This window comes from Emydura macquarii, unplaced genomic scaffold (genome assembly GCF_026122565.2).
Source record: "Emydura macquarii macquarii isolate MOO-44397 ecotype Brisbane River unplaced genomic scaffold, CSIRO-AGI_Emac_v2 contig_2897, whole genome shotgun sequence".
Taxonomy (NCBI): Eukaryota; Metazoa; Chordata; order Testudines; family Chelidae; genus Emydura; species Emydura macquarii.
The window spans coordinates 39,178,176-39,197,521 of NW_027133034.1; the positions used below are offsets into that span (position 1 = coordinate 39,178,176).

The following is a 19,346-nucleotide window of genomic DNA, read 5'->3' on the forward strand; positions in this document are numbered from 1 at the left end:
TGCTGCTCTGTAACAATCTCATGGCATCCACCTCAGGGAGAACCCACTAAATTCCCTTTCCACAGGAGGGGGAGATGAAAGAAACCAAACATCTTAGTCTCCCTGAAAAACCCCTGTGCACTTTAATCACTGGAGATGAGAGAGATGTGTCTCCTAGCTAGTGATCTGCCAGATGATTTGTCAAGACACCTCTCTCATTCAAAAAAAAGATTTTTTTTTTTTCATATTTCAGCAAACCAGATGCGAGTGCATTGGTTTTATAAAGTGCTTGGCTTTAGAGTTAAAAAATGATATTGCATGAACAACAAAGTCCAAAGAGGAACACGCATAAATAGAGTGTAAAAATTGCTACAATAAGGACTACATTTAATTTTTTAAAATACAATTATTTTGGAAGATGTGTGCCTTTTTCATCAAGTATTACGTTTTACAGAAGGGTCTGATCCACAAGGTATCTTGCAATATCAGGTTCAAACAATTTGTATTTTTCTTGCCATACACAAATTAACAGAAAATTCATACTACAAGTGGACTGCATTTAACTATTTGATATATAAACATATTTGTGATTTGATACACTGATCTCATTCTCTCCTTGAGAAATTATACATCGGACAGTGTCATTATGTTATATGCAACACCCAGGGAAATATCCTCACAAACAGGCAAGCAGTGGTTTAATACAATATATACTATCATATTTGGATAGGCCTCTGTATTATTTTTTAGAATACCAAAGATTCTTTCGATTATAGATCTGGTAAATTGATGTGCCTCATTACAAAGTAATTCTGTTGGAGTTTGGGGATTAAGAACTGCAGTCATTAGCCATTTCTTCAGAGAAAAACCACTCTGACCTAAAAAAAAAGGCAAGATGTAAATAATATTCTCATATTTAATACATATTCAATGTTTTATTTACAAGAAATGCTCCTACTTATCTATTAGCCAGTCTCCTTGAATTTGACCATCTTCAAAAGATTGACCTAATCCTTATTGTCTCAGTTTGAATAAATCATGACATGATCCTGGGAACTTGGCAAGTACATCAATGATTTTACATCTGGCATCATACACCAGCTGCATGTTTAGGGAATGAAAAGATTTGCGACTTCTTTACCTTGCCTCATTAGTCATTATGTGGTGATGCATGCATTACCACATGCATACAGTCCTGTAGCTCCCAAGACAAATAGAAACCCAGCAATGTCATACAATTCATGCATTACTTGCTGTGATACTGATTATCTTGTGGAAAGCTAATAAGATTATTATTTCTGCTGAAAAGTGCATCTCTAAGCTGATATATGCATTGTCAGTGGGAATATTAACTTACTGTGTGTCAGTGCAAAAAACAATGAATGCAAGGGTAACCTTCAAGTGTCACAAGTACTCTATCAGCCTTCAAATCATTCCACAGATGGAAACAATGGTTTCTTTGCCAAATCTATGTCCACAGATGTTTTTTCAATTAGCTCTTAAAAAACCTCTATGCTCAGAACACATCTGATAAATTCAATTAGATGGGCATGATGAGCTTTGTATTTAAAAAAACAAAAACAAAACAAAAAAAACCTTAAAGGACAGGCCTTTTTATAATTAGTTAAAGTTAGTGTCTTCAGTCATCCAGAAAATGAAAGTTAAATTCTTAAGATGTAAGTCAAAAGGAGTAAGCCCCCTGCTACTTTTTGTACAGACAGACATTTGCACACTCAGACTGGTAGGTGAGCATTTTCCCAAACTGTAAATGAACATTTGCATTGATAAATCTGAGGGTTTGGAAGCATTAAGGGAGTTGACCGAGTTTAGCAGAGAACCCCTTTGCAGCCTGCTTTGGAAGTCTGTCCCTTATTGTTTTCCATTTTAGACTTAATGTTTGATAAATTTAGTCAATATTCATCCTCCATTACCTAGTTAAACACAACCACTTGTTTAAAATAGCAATGGTTTTCCATGTTCTGCCTTCATATTGCCTCTGACTATTGAAAACTGACTAAGGGCCTGTTTCAGTGACCCTTGAAGTCAATGGGAATCTTTTCCTAGATCTTTCCTATATGAAACAAACTTTCCTGCCACATGTTATTTTACAAATGGAGCTGAGTGAATGAATTTGCCTCTCTTTCCGTTCATGAAATATTTACAAGCTGATCACAATTTCCTCAAATTTATTCATTTTCACATTCATTTGATTAATATCTTTTTATATTTATTTTCTTTATGGATTGATCACAGACATTAAAAATTCAAGATGTACAGTATTGCGCAGACAAAGGACTGATTGCTCAGACAAAGGACACAATGTGGTTTCTGTTGATCACTGAACAGGGATGCAAGCACTTCCAAAATAAGTGTGTGTGCGCACAAACAATATTTGCTTTCTACAAATACTTGTACAAGCAACTTTGACAGTCACTTTCCTCTGCTTTTTTCCAGCAAAACTCAATCATGTGAATGTTCGTATAAGACAAACACAAAATGAGAAATTGAATCAATTTCAAATTTCAAATGAATATTTCTGGAATTTTTTTTGCATTATTGTTACAAAACAGGCAAGCAGGCCAGATCTTCAACTGGTGTAAATCAGGGTGGCTACATGAACTTCAATGGAGTTATGCTAGTTTACGCCTACTGAACACCTGGCCCACTACATTTCAGCTCAAAATTCATTAGAAAGATGAAAACGTTGTCTACCAGTGATGTGCAGGAGGGCTTCTGGAAGCACCTTGTTAAAATTCTACCACCAACTGGAAGGGAAGTTTGGTATGATTTCCTCTCTGTTGTAGTTCATCCCCTACAGACACTACTAAATATTCTCTGCCAGAGATTACTCAGCTCTGGGGCTAATAAAAATATTTCAGAAGAGACATTTTAACTATAAGACTGAGCACATGAACAGACAAGCAGGTATTTTCATATTTTTCTTTAAGGAAGATAACCCAACACCATTTTTTAAAAAAACCCACAAAACCATTAGCCCTACCCACCACTTAAACTCAAATAAGTTGAATATTGTCCTATGCTGTCAGTATCCTCAGTACAGTCCTCTGGCACAAAGTACAAACATTTCTACCAAGTGCAGCATGATATTAATAGAGCTGGGTTAACTTTTTTTTTTAAATCACAACTTTCACACAAAAAATTTCTTGAAAAATTTCCCGTGAAAACCAAGAAAGTTTGGGTTTTGCTTTTTCAATGAAAAACCAAAAAGAGTTGCCAAAACCAAACTTTTTTCATTAACACTGAAATTATTTTCAGAAAAGAAATATTTCTGTACCAGCTCTAGACACAAATTTGTTGGCCACTTGGCAGTGTCTTTTCCCTTAGTTACGAGTAAGAGAGGGTGGTTTTATTTAACTAAAAAAATAAAATAATATGTTAGTTGATTCCTCCACTCTTCTGTCTTCAAGGAGTTGCAGGTCTGGTTCACAGGAGTAAGGGGACAATTTTTGTGGTGCCACTTACTAAAATATTGTCAGCATATCAGCGTGTCTAATGTATGCCACTCATTTCAAAATACATTTGAAAATAAGTGGCAATTTCAAATTGAAGAAAGGAAGAATCCTGTCCAATAAGCAGCAGCAACAGAGTTAACTGTCCAGAGGAAGGAATAGTCTATAACTAGAGCCTATGGCTCTTATAGGGTTCAATTCAACAAGAAGCTGAGCATTGAGCACCCTCGATTCCCACTGAAGCCTGTGGCAGTTGAAGGTGCTTAGCAATTTGTAGGAGTGCTCAGTCATTTGCAGGATTGAATCCCTAATCCACTAGCTATGGATTTAAAAAAAAAAAAAAAAAGAGTTTTTTTCAGGTCTTTTTATTGCCGGAGTTCAAAGCAAGAGCCCATCATTGATCTCAAACTATAATATAATCAGACTTGAAAAGGAACTAAAAGCTTCCTTGTAGGTCTGAGTCTTATGAAAGCCTGTTATGAATTATGACTCAAGGGGAGACAATGAACTCTACAGGTTTCTAAGGAACTATGAAAAAGAGATATTACTATAAAATAAACCTTTATAATGCCAATCAGTGAGCTCTCTGTGTCTCTCAGATGGTGTCCATACACAAGAATGGATTTCTCCAATAGAGGCTGAATGTACCTTGTGCTCGCTCATGTGTAACCATGTCTCTTCATTCATGTACATGTGCATCTATGTAATACGGATTAAAACCAAAACCTTCATTGTACTGAGGCAGAATGTCTACCTGGTGAGTCAGACTAAGTCAGTTCATCAGACCGAGTCAGTAGAAATTGTGCAAAAAAAAATTTTGGAATTGAATTTGGAAAAAAAAGAACCCAGGACACTTTACCTGAAATAGTACTGCAAAATTTAGCCCAAATAGTATCTATTTATCTCATCAGTAACATTTGCTGAGTTCCACAAAAATGAAAGCTAGAAATAGAAAATCCATCTCCTGGATCAGTCTATTAAGCAATTGCATTTAGCATGAATCCTTTAAAGATGGGATGAAAGGGATGGCTGTTCTGTCATATCCATTGGCATACCTCCCTAGTGCAACTTTGAACACACCCCTGTGCCACTCCAAAAGGCTGAAGTTCCAGGCTATTCCCAGATCACTAGACACAGGGGACATACTTTGTAAATGCAATTTGGACATAGTGCTAGCGAGGGTCAGAGCCAAGAAAATATGAACAAACAAAATCTTCCATTAAACTATCAGTAAAATCTGGGATTCCAAGATTCTGCTCCAAAATTATGATATATTATTTGTATTTCTAACAACAGAAAACCTACTTTGGAATTTAGTTCCCAAATTATCATTTTTACTTCCAAGGATGGCAATGACATCTTTACAATGACATCGGCAGGAAGATTTTAAAAGAAAATTAAAAATCCCTTTACAGACATTAATCTGAGGTAAAGAGTTTCAAGGTTTGTCACCACTGGTAGGAGATAATCTTGTAGGGTAGCAAGAAGAAAGTGCCTAAGCTGTAGATAAAAGACGAACTCCTCCAGCGGAACATTATACAAATGCTGAAGATGCTGGAAAGATGCCAGAACTCTCTGGTGAGATAGACTGGAGACAAGTTGCACAGTCGCACTCCCATTGAATGGTAAAAGAAAGCAGTCCCAGATTTCTATCAAGCACAGCTACAGTAAGTGCCAGGAGGGACCTTTCATCTTCAAATGTGTCAGAATGCAAGATCATTCACAGAGTGTTTATAACAGTGCACCATCCTTTGTTTATTAAAAGTAATGATAATTTAGAGGAAGCTGGAATATTGGCAAGAGAAATATGAGGACTTTTTTTATATCCACTTAATACAGTACTCTGTGATACTAATCCCATGCAAATGAGCCCTATAACCAAAGACAGCAAAATATATCCCTGTACATTTAGTAAGGAACCATAATTCCAAGATAAGTGCAGGTAGCAAAAATGTATCTTGGTTAGCCTGCTCTACTAAATGAAAGAGCAATCTGTTATTACTTGACTTGGGTAGGAGGAAAAAAATATGGAACAAGTAAAATAACCTATTCAAATGATATTGGCCAAATTCAGTGGTGATGTAAATTGTTGAGAAAATGAGCAAGTAGTGGGAAAAACAGTTACCTACCTTTTTGTCACTGTTGTTCTTTGAGATGTGTTGCTCATGTACATTCCAAGTAGGCATGTGCATGCCACATGCACAGTCATCAAAAGGTTTTTCCCCTAGTTGTACTTGTCAAATCGGTGCAGCTCTGAACTGTCATGGTGGGAAAGCAGAGCGAATGGTCTGGAAGCGAGACTCTGGCAGAAGTCCCTGTCCTGAACCAAGTCTAGGACTGCTCCTATAAACTCTAGTCTTTGGGTAAGGGACAAGGTCGACTTGGGTATGTTTAGCTGTAGACCCAGTCTCTTAAAGGTCGATTATATCAGGCTGACATGTGCCTCTACCTGCTCCCTGGAGCAACCCTTGACAAGCCAGTCATCTAGATACGGGAACACTTGTATCTGTCATCTCCTTAGGAAGGCAGCGACAACCACTGTACACTTGAGGAACACTCGAGGGGCTGCTGACAGGCCGAAGGGGAGGACTGTAAACTGAATGAATGTGGTTTATTATGAACCTGAGGAACCTTCTGGGGGATGGGACTATTGATATATGAAAATAAGTGTCCTTCAAGTCAAGGATGGCATACCAATCCCGCGGATCCAGGGAGAGGATGATAACGGCCAAGGATACTATGCAGAACTTCAATTTCTCCAGGAATCTGTTGAGGTTTCGCAGGTCGAGAATGGGTCTGAGACCCCCTTTGGCCTTTGGGATTAGGAAATATCGGGAGTAAAACTGCTTTGCCCTTAGTTCCTGAGGAACCTCCTCTACTGCTCCTGTTCTTAGGAGCCTTTGCACCTCCTGCATAAGAAGTTGCTTATGAGGAGCGGGTCCCTGAAGAGGAACGGGGAAGGATGATGAGAGGGAGGGAGGAGAGGTACAAAATTGGAGAGAATATCCCCATTCTACCATGTACAGCAACCATCTGTCTGAGGTTATCAGAGCCCATGCACAATAGAAATGGGTTAGATGGTTCAGGAAGCAGGAACAAAGATCCAAGATTTAGAACACCCTCGAAATGCTTGCTTGGAGCTGAAGGACTGCCTCACCGGCCTTGGTTGGGCAGAGGTTGAGGCGTCCTACACCTATTATTTCTGCCCCACTTCCCAGTGTAGTCCTGCCTAGGCACAGGATAAAACTGCCAAGGAGGCTGGAGCTTTAAATGTTTCCTTTGGGTGGGTGGTGTATGAAATCCTAAGGATTTCATTGTTAACCTTGAATCCGTCAGGCTGTCGAGTGTGGAGTCCATCTGCTCAGAAAACAACCCCGAATCTTCAAACGGCAAGTCTTGAATTGTTTGTTGGACTCTAGGAGGAGGCCCGACACCTGCAGCCACAAGCTCTTTCTCATGATGATCGCGATGACATGGTTCATGTGGCCAGTTCCACTGTGGCCAGAGTGGCCTGCAACAAGATCCTCCACAACTGCACCAAGTTCTAATCTGGTGTCAACTAGGAGCAGCTCTTTGAATCTTGTCATGGTCTCCCATGAATTAAAATTATAGCAGCTCCATATTGCTTGGACCTTTGTATCGAAGAGGTCCAGCTTCTTCGAGTTGTTGGACTTGGACATTGGGCTTTGCAGCTCTTGCCTCTCATTCTCATTTACTGCTGCTACCACCAGTGACCCTGGCTTTGCGGGGATAAAGAAGAACTCATGCCCTTTGGAGCTGCAAAGTACTTTCTTTCTATCCTCTTAGCTGTGGGGGGGGGGAGGGATAGAGGCTGGTGTCTGCCACAATGTTCTGGTGGTATTCTGAATAGTTTTAATGAGGGGCAGTGCCACCCTTGAGGAGGTCTCTGGTGCTAAGATGTCCACCATAGGATCCACTGACTCCATCACTTCTTCCGCTCGAAGTCCTAGGTTCTGGGCCACTCTTCGCAATAGATCCTGGTGAGCCCCATTGTCCACTGAGGGTGGCACAGCTGAAGTCCCTGCCACTGCCTTGTCAGGGCAGGATGATAAGGATACCCTGTGTGGAACTGGGCCTTCCTGACCCTCTGGGTCATGGATTTTGCTCTGCGCTGGGTTGACATATTCAATGCCAGGGGTCAGCCCTGGTGCCAGATCCTGCATCGTATTCCGTGCCCACCTCGGTGCTTACCTTGACATCTGCCTTAGTGGCAGGTGGCATCAAGCATTCCCCATGCAACTGGGGAGCCTGTTTATCAGAGGCGATTGAGTAACGCCCAGAGTAAGACTCCTGGGTCTGGTGGTATGCTCACGGGGTCCAAAAGGGCCATTATGCATGCATCTGCCACTGCACTGGCCAAGGTCCCATGAAGAGGGCCTGTCTCTTCTTCTCCCTCTAGCAGCACCGCTCTGATCAGTGCTGACTATGCTTGGAGGTGTACAATTCCACCTTTGGGTCCAATGACATAGAGCATGGGGACCACAATGTTGCTGAGTGAGCCAGAGAGTGGTGCCAAGGGGAAGGCGACCGGTGCCGCATCATGGCAGGCTTGCCTCTAGGGGGTACCATACTTCACTATGGTGCCAGAGGTCTTAATTCCAGTGCTCTCTCTTGTCTGGCAGGGGAATGCTGTGCCTTCCTGGCTATCAGGTCCCTTGCTGCCTCAAAAGTGGCAGGTATGGAAGGCAAGTCCAAACTCTTCCACCTGACTCTCCCTTACAGGTGAGTCCACTGGCGCTGGATTTGATGGAACTCTCCGTGGGTCTGAAGTCGATAGTGCCGCCTCTGGTGAGGTAGGCACCGGGTGCTCCAGTGTGGGATGCACACCATTAGCGCTGTCCCTCCCTACTGCCTTGATTGTGGGTGAACACCCTCCTCTCAGTCTTTTTATGCCTCTTGTGAGGCACCGGAGAGTGGGAGCGGAGCCAGGTCATCTTCGGTGCCGGGGTATGCCAGTGCTGGGGTTCTCTTGGTGCTGAGTTCTTATTGGTGCTGTAGACTCGTAAATAGAATCCGGCTCACTCCACACTGAAGTATAGAATGCTGGATCAGAATGGCCCAGAGCCAGTTGGAGACAGAGAGCTACCTCCATGAGAAGGTGTTTAAGTCTAATGTTCCTCTCCTTCTTGGTCCTAGGATGGAATCCGCTGCAAATCCTATAGCGATCAGTCTGGTAGGATTCCCTCAGGCACTTCAGACAGGATTCGTGAAGATCGCCCTTTGTCATAGATTTATGGCAGGTCCCACATGGTTTGAATCCTTGGGACCAAGGCATGTCCCAGTTCCCGGATGGGAGGAAAACATAGTGGGGGGAAACCCCCCCAAAGAAAGTAGTTAGCTAAAGTTTACAATTAATTCTAACTTAACTATTGAAGACCACAAGGGAAACACTTGCCGAAGCACAAGACAATAGAAGCTCCAACAACCATAATGGGCAGTAAGAAGGATCTCAAAAGCTGGTGGGTTGGTGAGGCCCTATATATGGCGCCATGGAGGCACAACTCCAGGGGGGCATCTGCACTGATCTGACGGGTACCGCTAGGGGAAAAACCTTCTGATAACTGTGTATGCAGTGTACACACACCTGCTTGGAATCAACATGAGCAAGTACTTGAAGAAGAACTTGCAGCAACTTGTTATTCAATGGGTGCTCTATGCATGTAGAACTATACCAGACAACATCTCTGAAAAATCAAGGGACTGGAGAGAGCTATCACAGGGTATGAAAGGGTGCAGCCAACTGTCCTCTAAAGACATAAATAAGAGTAGTGGGGCAGTGGCTTCAGGCCACCAGACTACACCCAGAAGACTTCATAAAATGTAAGGGTCACAGGCGTTGTGGAGCGGTACAGAGAAAAGGAGGATGGGCCATCCTCAACTTCACCTTCATATGAAACCAATGAGTTTTGCATGGGCTTAACTTGATATTTCAGGTTTGTTTTAACCAACTTTCCAAGCAAATCTGAAGACTGTGCACCCTAAGAACAAAATCTACTGTTTTAAGGTTTATGAAGCCAATTTAAACCAAAAATAGGAGGTTTCATGTACTTCTTTCTCCACCCTTGTGTATATTCAAGGGTCATTGTTTTTTATTGCTTCCACAGAAGCTTTTCAATAGAAGCTAGGCTTGGGCAATTTATTTCACCACTGTGAACAATGGTGTATGGAATAACAGTATAGTACTAAAAAATGTATGAGACTAAAATAACAACCGAAAATTTTTTCATTTGAACTTTAAAAAACACAGTCATGTACAGTACTGTAAGACCCATTCATACTGATGCACCTCCATGTTCAAAGCCACTATGGAGATGTTGTTGAAACCTATTAACATCACTTGAGTCCAAACAGCTCATCTTCAGAAACTATTCTCTGGTCAGGTCATAAAAATCCACCCTTTCTTAAACTCAAAGGAATTTCAGTCTGCTTTGTTCTCATGGGAAATATTAAAAATAGAAGAAAAAAATTGCAGAGAAAAATCATAGCTTGTCACAATACTTAACAACAGCTACAAATTGATCCATTTTAAATAGTTTGCATGAACTTGATGGGATAAATATTCTGAGGTACTCAACACCCTTAGGGAGAAGTGTCACAGGCATAAGCCATGGTGTGAAATTGCTATTTGAGTGGTGAATACCAATTATTTGTGATTTACTGTAATTTGCTTTTAAACTCAGGAGCTCACCCAAAAGCAGTTGGTGTATATACATTGTAATGATGTATCAAGGGCTTGAGATGTGAAATATACAGAAAGGTAACAGCACCAGAAAGAAAGCCCTTCAAGTATGTTCTAGTTAACATTAGGGATTCCATTTAATAGTTGGATTAACTACTTAGTACTGAATAACTGCAGTGAAAAAATAAGAGAGTGGGGAGTGTGTGTATGGCAGTAGTCTTCATCAAAGAGCCTGAACTAGAGTACAATGAACCCAACTACATAACCTATAAGCAAAAATAAACTCTTTCAAAAAGCTGAATCTATGCAGCTGAAATACCGCATAAATTGGTCAAAGAGGGATGTGATGCTTGCACGGTCATTAACTATTATGAGAATGGACAAAGGGTTTCAGTCTGTATGGCTGTCAATGCAACATCTTTTCTGAATATTACACTGTTAAATTCAATTCTTTAATTTTAGTGAACTGCTGAGTAAAGCTGGTCAAAACCTCAAATTTCTGTTCCACAGGAAATTCCAACTACAATGGCAGAAAGGCACCCCAGTATGCGCCCTACATTCAGGCATGGAGCCACAGGACAACTCCTGCCTCAGTTTCCTATCACCCAGATTATAAACAAGTCTAAGCAGGCTTGTCTAGTACTAAAGAGTACTCTCTTCAGAGGGTCTCATTTCTTTCACAGAAAAGGACAACGTGAAAACAAGTGAAAACTTCAGTCAGCTACTCCACCAGAAACTCTCCACCTCTGGGTAATCAATCAGTTTTATGTTTCGCCCCTGCTAGCCCCAGAGCATTCGCAGGCTGAATTCCATGCTTGGAGCTTGGGCCATGCCATGCATTCTGCTGCATGTCAGTCTTTCCACAACAGTGCATCACTCTTTGTTTGAGCCAGTCCCTAGTAGCTCCCCAGGAGGTCCCACACCCAGTTTGTTCTCTTGGGCTGCTCCCTGCAAATGATCTCTCTGTTCCTCCTTCGGTGAGACTTTGCTATCCAGGAGACACCACTGGAATAGCTTTTTACTCAGGTCTCCTAAGAGGTCTCTCTCCTCGGGTGCTTCCTCTGTTCTGGAACTTCCTGGCTTAGCCCTCATAAGCTTTTTATTAGGACCAGGTAGGCAGGGCCAGATTAGGGACAGACAACCCAGGTGACCACCTGGAGTACTGTTTTTGTTGTTATTGACAAAAGGGAAAATAGAATGTTTGAAGCTGCCTTGATTTCATTGTGGCCTACAGAGACAATGGAGTTGAAGATGCCATCACTGCTGCCAAAGAAATGGCGGCAACCTTAAGAGTCGAGCAGTCTTCAAGGAAACTTGTATTCATCAGCAGAAGAGACAGTTTAGTTACAAGAGCAGAGATGAGGTGATGGGAAGCTCGGAAGAAAAATTCAAGAAGAGAATGTTTGGAACTCTTTATCAGTGAAAAAGACCTTTATGGCAAATTGGACAACATCCATCACATTTTGCCACACGGGAAGCACTCTTCATTCCAAGTTCTCCAATTAATTCATGATGCAGAGTTAAAGGACATTTTTCCTAATGTGTGGATAGCTTTGAGGATTCTGCTCATATTGCCGGTCACAGTCGCAAGTGGTGAGTGCAGATTTTCGAAGCTGAGACTCATTAAAACATATATTCAATTGACGATGGCCAATGAGAAACTGACATCACTTGCTATTGTATTACTTGAAAATGCCATAGGCCAGTCTTTGGATCTTTTTGATGCTGTGCTTCAGTTCATCAGGGCAAAGGAGAGAAAAGAGACCTTTTGAACTAAAAGACTAGGATTAACATTCAAAGGCTGTCACCTACTATAACACTATTTAATACTGGTCCACGCAATGTTGGTGCACAGTTCAATTTTTTGATGTTAGTACATGTCGGTTATTCTTAAAATTAAAAAGAATCTATAAAAAAAATTAGTTTCCTCTAAGCTTAATTTTTTTATATATGGCATGAGTAAATACAGATTTACAGATCATTGCATGCAAATTTATTGTCTTACATGACAAGGATAACTCATGCATGCAAATCATGCATCAAAGCAATAAAAAAATAAGGTAATTAAAAGTTTAACAAATGGGGGGTGGAGATGGTGAAGATTCTCCTCACCCAGGGCACCATTTAGTCTAGGGCCACCCTGCAGTTAGGTGTTTCTTAACTAATTAATTGCCACTTTGAATTTAATGAAATTCAAAACAATCAAGTTGAAATGAAGCACTTTGACCTTATCAAATGAAGCACTTCAATAATATTTCAATCAACATTTGACAAAACTGAAAATTCCCACGAAATTTTGATTTAATTGAATCAGCATTTTCCACTGAACATTTTCGGATGGCGCAGTTTTCTATCAGCTCCACTTTGAGTATTATTTAATTGCTAAATGGTTTTTGGCTCCAGAGCTAAATGCTTTGAGGTTTGCTCCCTATCTCTACCAGCTTTGCTCCCTGCAAACTTCTCAACAGATCCTATCCCCTCCCTAAGGTATTTTCTACACTCTTTGGAGTGGAAGATGCTCAGACTACACCATGCTAAATACCTGTTACTGTGTCTGAATGAGGATTTTAGAATACTTTTATGCCCTGTGGGATATCCTACCTATGGAGTAAGATTTAAAGAGCTGGAAGCAGTGAGTGAACAGGACTTTGTGGAGTATTTCTGGGCTCCACTGGGGCAAAATGAGGGATGGAAAATCAAGCCTCTCCCCCTCAAAGATACTGCACTAGGCCAAATGGCTAACCTTCAAAGAAGCAGAAGGGGAAGTGAGTTAAGCAGCCACAGCCTGAAGAGCAATGACATAAAAAAGCCTTGTGAGCTGCTACCCAAGAATCATGGAGTGTGGCATTATGCCACTGGGTATTCCTTATACACAGCCAGAAGAATTGCCACAGCAAGTAAGGCCTGGGCTACCCTGACAATATAGGTCGACATGACGTCACTTATGTCGACCCCCTAAAATATGTGTCTCCACTGGCACATCAGTTCCGCCAACCTAACTCGCAGTAATATTTGACTTAATAAAACCACCACTACAAGTGGCATAGCGCTGAAGTCGAATTCTATGGGTCGAATCAGCATCAGTGTAGGCAGAGTGCAACATAAATCGACATCATTGGCCTCTGGAAGGTATCCCATAATGCTCAGGTGTGACCACTCTGGGACATTCGCACTCTGCTGCACTGTGGCCACGTAAACAGGAAATAGCTTCCCCCACTCAAGCCCTGGGAAATTTTGAATTCCCATTTCCTATGTGGAGAGAGCTTTCTAGCTGAACCGCTTATGGCGATAGCATGCCCCAAACATGCACCAGCAAGGAGTTGACCTGAGGTCTTGGATCTCATCAGCCTGTGGGGCAAACAGTCTTTTCTGGCTCAGCTTTGAGCCAGCGAAAGAAATTTGGATACCTACAAGAGGATATCACGTGGAGAAGGGCCAAAACAGGGATGCGCAGCAATGCCGTGTCAAAATCAAAGAGCTGAGGCAGGCCTATCAGAAAACTAAGGAGCTGAACAGTCATTCTAGCTCATCACCAAAGACATGCCACTTTTATGAGGAGCTGCATAAGATTCTCAGCTGTGAGCCCACCACTGTGCTACCACACAGCATTAATACCTCTGAAAAATCCCAGTCCAGGATATATGAGGAGAACGCTGTAGAGGAGGAGGAGGATGGGGAGGACAGGGGCCAGGAAAGCAGGGTGTCCATTCTCCCTGAGAGCCAGGACCTGTTAGTTACCCCAGAGCAGCCCAGATGGACACAGGACAGCAGTACTGACCAAAATGCCGAGGAAGGCACATCTGGTGAGTGTGTATAGCAAATCTCATTTCTGTGGTTATGTCCTCAGTCCAGCTTCCTATTTTGGGGGGAAAAGGACTTTGTGTTTTTAATGGGATGGGCTTCCTGGGTGTTGGTAAACTTCAGCAGAGTGTTACCCCCGGAACAGACTATTTATGTGCACAGTGATGCTCCAAGAATCCTCCGTGGTTATCTTAAGGAAACATTCATATAGGTACTCTGCAATCCTTTGCAGAAGGTTTCTGGGAAGGGCAGCCTTATTTCTTCCGCCACAGTACGAAACTTTACCCTGCCACTCTGCTATTAACTGAGCAGGCATCATTGCGGAACACAGCATAGCAGCATAAGGGAAGGCCTGTACCCCAATGCTTGCAGAAAATCTTCCCTTTCCGCCTGCGTTACCCTCAGGAGACTGATATCACACATGGTCACCTAGGGAAGATGGTGCAAGTTTACTGTACCCGACCAATATAGTCACTGCGTCTTATTCCCCTGGGCCTCTACACAGACAATTCTTAGTCATGGTATTGTTGGCATGGACGTTATGGGTCGAGGAACTGGTTGCCTTATCTTTTCTCCAGCTACACTTCACCCACAGTCTCCTCTAATCTGTTTTGACCACCAATCAGCACAGAAGCAGGAGCGGGCAACACAACAGGAGATGTTGCGTATTATGAGGGATCAGTCTGACATGCTGAGGCATCTGGTAGAGCTCCAGGAAGAGCAGCGGCAGGACAGACTCCCTCTGCATCCCCTCCAAAATGCTCAACCAACAAGTAGTTTTTTACCAGCCCTGACCCACACAAGCGCTGTAGGAGGAGGTTGAGCAGGGTGCAGCACGTGCTCCATTCCGTGCTGGTGGAGGCGAGCAGAAAGAGGCAACGGTCCCTTTAAGAACTGCACGCAATTATTGCTGTTTGCACAGTCACACTTTGCTCTGGATGGCCAAGCAGCCTCATGACAATGTTAATTTATCTTCTTTTCCTCCCCCTGAAATGGGTCACAAGTAAAACTGTACTGCTTTAAAAAACATCTGTCTTTATTCATTCATAGCTTCGGGATTGTCAGTGGGGAATGAACAGGAGGGGGCCAATGCTGCGAGGGTGGGGAATGGGAAAGAAAGGCACAGTACTGAGAGAGACATACATTACCGTGGTTCATTCCCCAAACGGTTTTTCAATGCTTCCCTGAGGTGCAGCGCTCCGTGGTTGGCTCTTAGTATCACATTGGAATCTGGCTGCTCAAAATTGGCAGTCAGCCCATCAGCCTCCATGACCCAACCCTGGGGGAACTTCCCCCCCTTTGTTTCACACACGTTATGGAGCAGACAGCATGCAAAGAGAACTGCTGGGATGTTTTTTTCACTGAGGTCAAGCCTAGTGAGTAGACATCTCCATCTTGCTTTTAAGTGGCCAAATGCACATTCCACCACCATTCTGCATTTGCCGAGCTAATTATTAAAATGCTCCTTCTCACCGTCCAGATGCCCAGTGTAGGGCTTCATTAGCCAGGATCCCCCAGGATCACTATTGGCATTTCAACATCCCCAATATTTATTTTTTGTTCAGGGAAGAAAGTGCCTGCCTGCATCTTTTTGAACAGATCTGAGTTCCTAAAGATGCGTGTGTCATGAACCTTTCTGTACCACCCCATGCTGATTTCAGTGAAATGTCCCTTGTGATCCACAAGGGTCTACAACACTACTGAGAAGTATCCCTTCTGGTTTATGTGCTCTGTGGCAAGGTGATCTGGTGCTAAGATAGGGATTTGCGTGCCATCTATCGCCCTCTCACCGTTTGGGAACCCCAGTGCGGCAAACCCATCCACTATGTCCTGCACATTTCCTAAAGTCACTACCCTTCATAGCAGAAGTCTATTAATAGCCCTGTACACTTGCATCACAGCAGCTCCCATGGTGGATTTACCGAATCTGAATTGATTCCCAACTGACTGGTAGGAGTCTGGCCTTGCTATCTTCCATAGAGCGATGGCCACTCTCTTCTCCACTGTCAGAGCAGGTCTCAAGCGAGTATTCATGTGTTTCAGGGCTGGACAGCTCCATGCAAAGTTCAAAGAAAGTGGCCTTTCATATATGAAAGTTCTGCAGCCACTGCTCATCATCTCACACCTTCATAATGATGCGATCCTACCAGTCTGTGCTTATTTTTCTGAACCAGAACTGGCGCTCCACCGACTGAAGATGGTGTGTGACAGCCTGCAGCAAACAGGAATTGTTTCACTCTGTGGCTTGTAGCACGGTGGCCTCAGTAACATCGCAATTTTCCACACTGCGGCTCCTGTCTCGCCCTTGAAAACACTGCGGGATAAGTCGAGAGGTATTTGCGATGCTCACAATGATGGAGCCTGCTCAGCTCTGCACTATGTCTCTCCGACAACGGCACGTGCGTGGCAAAGAAAAACAGCGTGAAAAAGCATTTGCCATATGTTTGGGACACGAAGGGAGGGGGAAGAGAGCACGTTGCATCATGGGAGGAGGACAACCTTCCCAAAAGCTTCTGCGTCTAATTGCACTGTGGGATAGCTACCCACAATGCACTGCTTTGATTGTCGAACCAAGCGCAGGTAGTGGGATGCAATGCACCAATGCAATCAGCGTAGTGTGATCACGCTCTTGCAACTTCTAAACTTCAGTGGGTGAAAGTTGGTTTAAAATAAATTGACTTCACTTCGCAATGTAGACATACCCTAAAAATAGTTGGGTGCAGGGGAAAAAACAGGCTGTCATCTCCCTCTCAAAAAATATTAAAACTATAATTCAAGAGTATTTTCCCCCTCAAAGTAATTCACCTCTCCCAAATTTGGCAAAACAAATTGTGGCTTAATCTCAACTTCCTCCAGTGTAATATCTTAAATACAGTTGTATGTCTTTTAAGCAAGATAAAAACATTTTCTGTATTCTTTCTAAACTGAGATTAGATAATAAAACCAGAAAAGGCCACTGTGATCAAGAAGTCTGACCTTCTATGGCCTGTGTTATGCAGAATTTTCCTAAATTAATTCCTGTTTGAACCACAACATGTCTTTTAGAAAAAACATCCAAACTTGATTTTAAAATTATGAGTGATGGAGAATCCGCTACAACCCTTGGTAAATTGTTCCAGTGGTTAAGTAGCTTCATTTTTTAAAATGTGTGTGTGGCTTATTTCTAGAGTGAATATACCTACCTTCAGCTTCCAGCCACTGGATCATGTTACACCTTTCTCTGCTAGATTGAAAAATGGGCATTTTGCAAATATTTGTTCCCCATGTAAGAACTAATAAACTGTGATCAAGGCCCCCCATTCACTTTCTCTTTGTTGAACAAAATAAATTGAGCTCCTTTTTCATTATCAGGCACTCATTTAACCATTCTCTTGGCTCTTCTCTGAACCTTCAATTTTTCAACACCCGTTTTGAAATGTCAGCATCAGAACTAGACTCAGTATTCCAGTAGTGATGACCACAGTGCCAAATACAGAGGTAAAATAACCTCTCTACTCCTGCTCAAGATTTCCCTGTTTACACATCCAAGTGTTGCATTAGCACTTTTAGCCACAGCATTGCACTGGGAGGTCATGTTTCACTGATTATCCATCATGACCCCCAAGTATTTTTCAAGTCACTGCTTCCTATGTTAGTCCCCCCCCATCCTGTAAACATGGCCTACATGCTTTGTTCCTAGATGCTTTGTTTACATTTGGCTGCATTAAAACACATTTTGTTTGCTTGCATCCATTTTGCCAAACAATCCAGATCACTCTAATTAGTGACCTCGCCTCTTCATTATTTACCATTCCCCCAGTCTGTGTGTCCTCTGTAAACTTTTTCAGTTATGTTTTTATGCTTTTTTCCAGATTAATAAAATATGTTAATTAGCACAGGACTCAGAACTGATCCCTGCAGGACCCCTTTAGAAACATACCCTCTGGGCTGGTTCACACTTACCGCGCGATTCGGCGACAGTTGACGGGAGTTACGCAAACTACGCAGAGTAGTTTGCATAACTGATGTCGACTGCTCTGCTTCCCTTCTGCGCGTTGTTCTCACTGTGCTGAGCCGACGGGAACAGCGTTCCCGTCGGCTCAGCGCTACGCTACTTGAGGGGGTGGACTTACTCAGTCGACTTCCTGATCTATTGAGCAGGTCTCACTGACTGCTCAATTGATCAAGAAAGATCATTCTGGCGGTGGCGATTTTGCCGCCGTCAGTCTGAACATAGCCTCTCAGAGATGATTCCCCATTTACAAGTACATTAAGACCTATAAGTTAGCCAGTTTTTAATCCATTTATTGTGAGCTTCATTGATTTTGTATTGCTCTAGTTTTCAAATTAAAATGTCACAGAATACCAAGTCAAATGCCTTACAGATGGCTAAGTGTATTACAGTAAAACTTTATCAACCAAGACTGATAAAGTTTGTTAAAAAAATTTTTAAAATTGTGAAAAAATTTTCAAAATTTGGAGTTCTTTTCTGGCTTCCCCCACATTATTTTTTAATTTTGGTTCCTAAGATTTTTCCCCTCAAACATTTTTTATCAAACATTTTCAAAATGGTTATTTTTAAAATTTGAAGTTGTTTTCATTTTGAAAGGTTCAAATTTGGCCTGTTTTGGGAGATGGGACTTGTGTTTGTGAAGTCCCCACATGCAAATTTTTTTAAACCAACCATCATAAGAATGTTTATCAGCCTACTTCATTTACTGACAATAGGTTTTAGGTAAATGAAAAATTTCAATAATCCTTTTGATAAACAATTGAAAACCAACCAGAAAAGCATGACATGTTTCACGCAGAGGAATTTTGACAATGTCAGCTTTACTGGGGAGAAAAATTGTTTAACAAAAGGTCATTTTTCAATTAAACAAAAAACCTTTCGTTCAAAAAATTTCACCTAGCTCAGAGATATTCCATATGGCTCTGCTCTCCATAAGATTTACATTATACTTGATTCTGAATCTCCTACATCTGAACACTGTATCTGCTATTATCATTTCTACACCAATGCCAACATATGCCACTGCCCTGACTCCACTCCCCTGAAGTCCTTGTTCATATCTTCTTCTTCTCTTCTTAATTACTGCAACTCCACCAAGTCTCATTTCTTCAAATCTCAGTTTTTGCTCATCTTCCTATATCTACCAAGGAGAATGACCACATAATGCCATCCTCTAGCAACTCCATTGCTTCCCTATTTGTTTCAGAATGTAATTTAAAAGTGCTCTCCTCATTTTCAAAACTCTCCATGGACTTGCTCCAGCCTACCTGATGACCCTCGTCTCTTTCTATGCCCGAATAGCACTGAGTAACTTCTCTGCCCTTCTGTGCAATCTCATTGCTATTGGTGTGAAACCCTTTCCTGCTATAGCTGCTGTCATCTACAAAAGGCTTCCAGTATCTTT

General features: G+C 42.1%; 1 long non-coding RNA gene across 2 annotated transcripts in view; it reads right to left on the reverse strand.

Moving 5' to 3' along the window:
- Positions 1-340: 340 nt before the first annotated feature.
- The window catches only part of LOC137166854 (uncharacterized), a 31,174-nt gene continuing 12,168 nt past the window's right edge, over positions 341-19,346 (reverse strand). For both annotated transcript variants that reach the window (XR_010923844.1, XR_010923845.1), the window contains exon 3: positions 341-857. This is a non-coding gene — a long non-coding RNA (uncharacterized lncRNA). The remainder of the gene's footprint in view (positions 858-19,346) is intronic.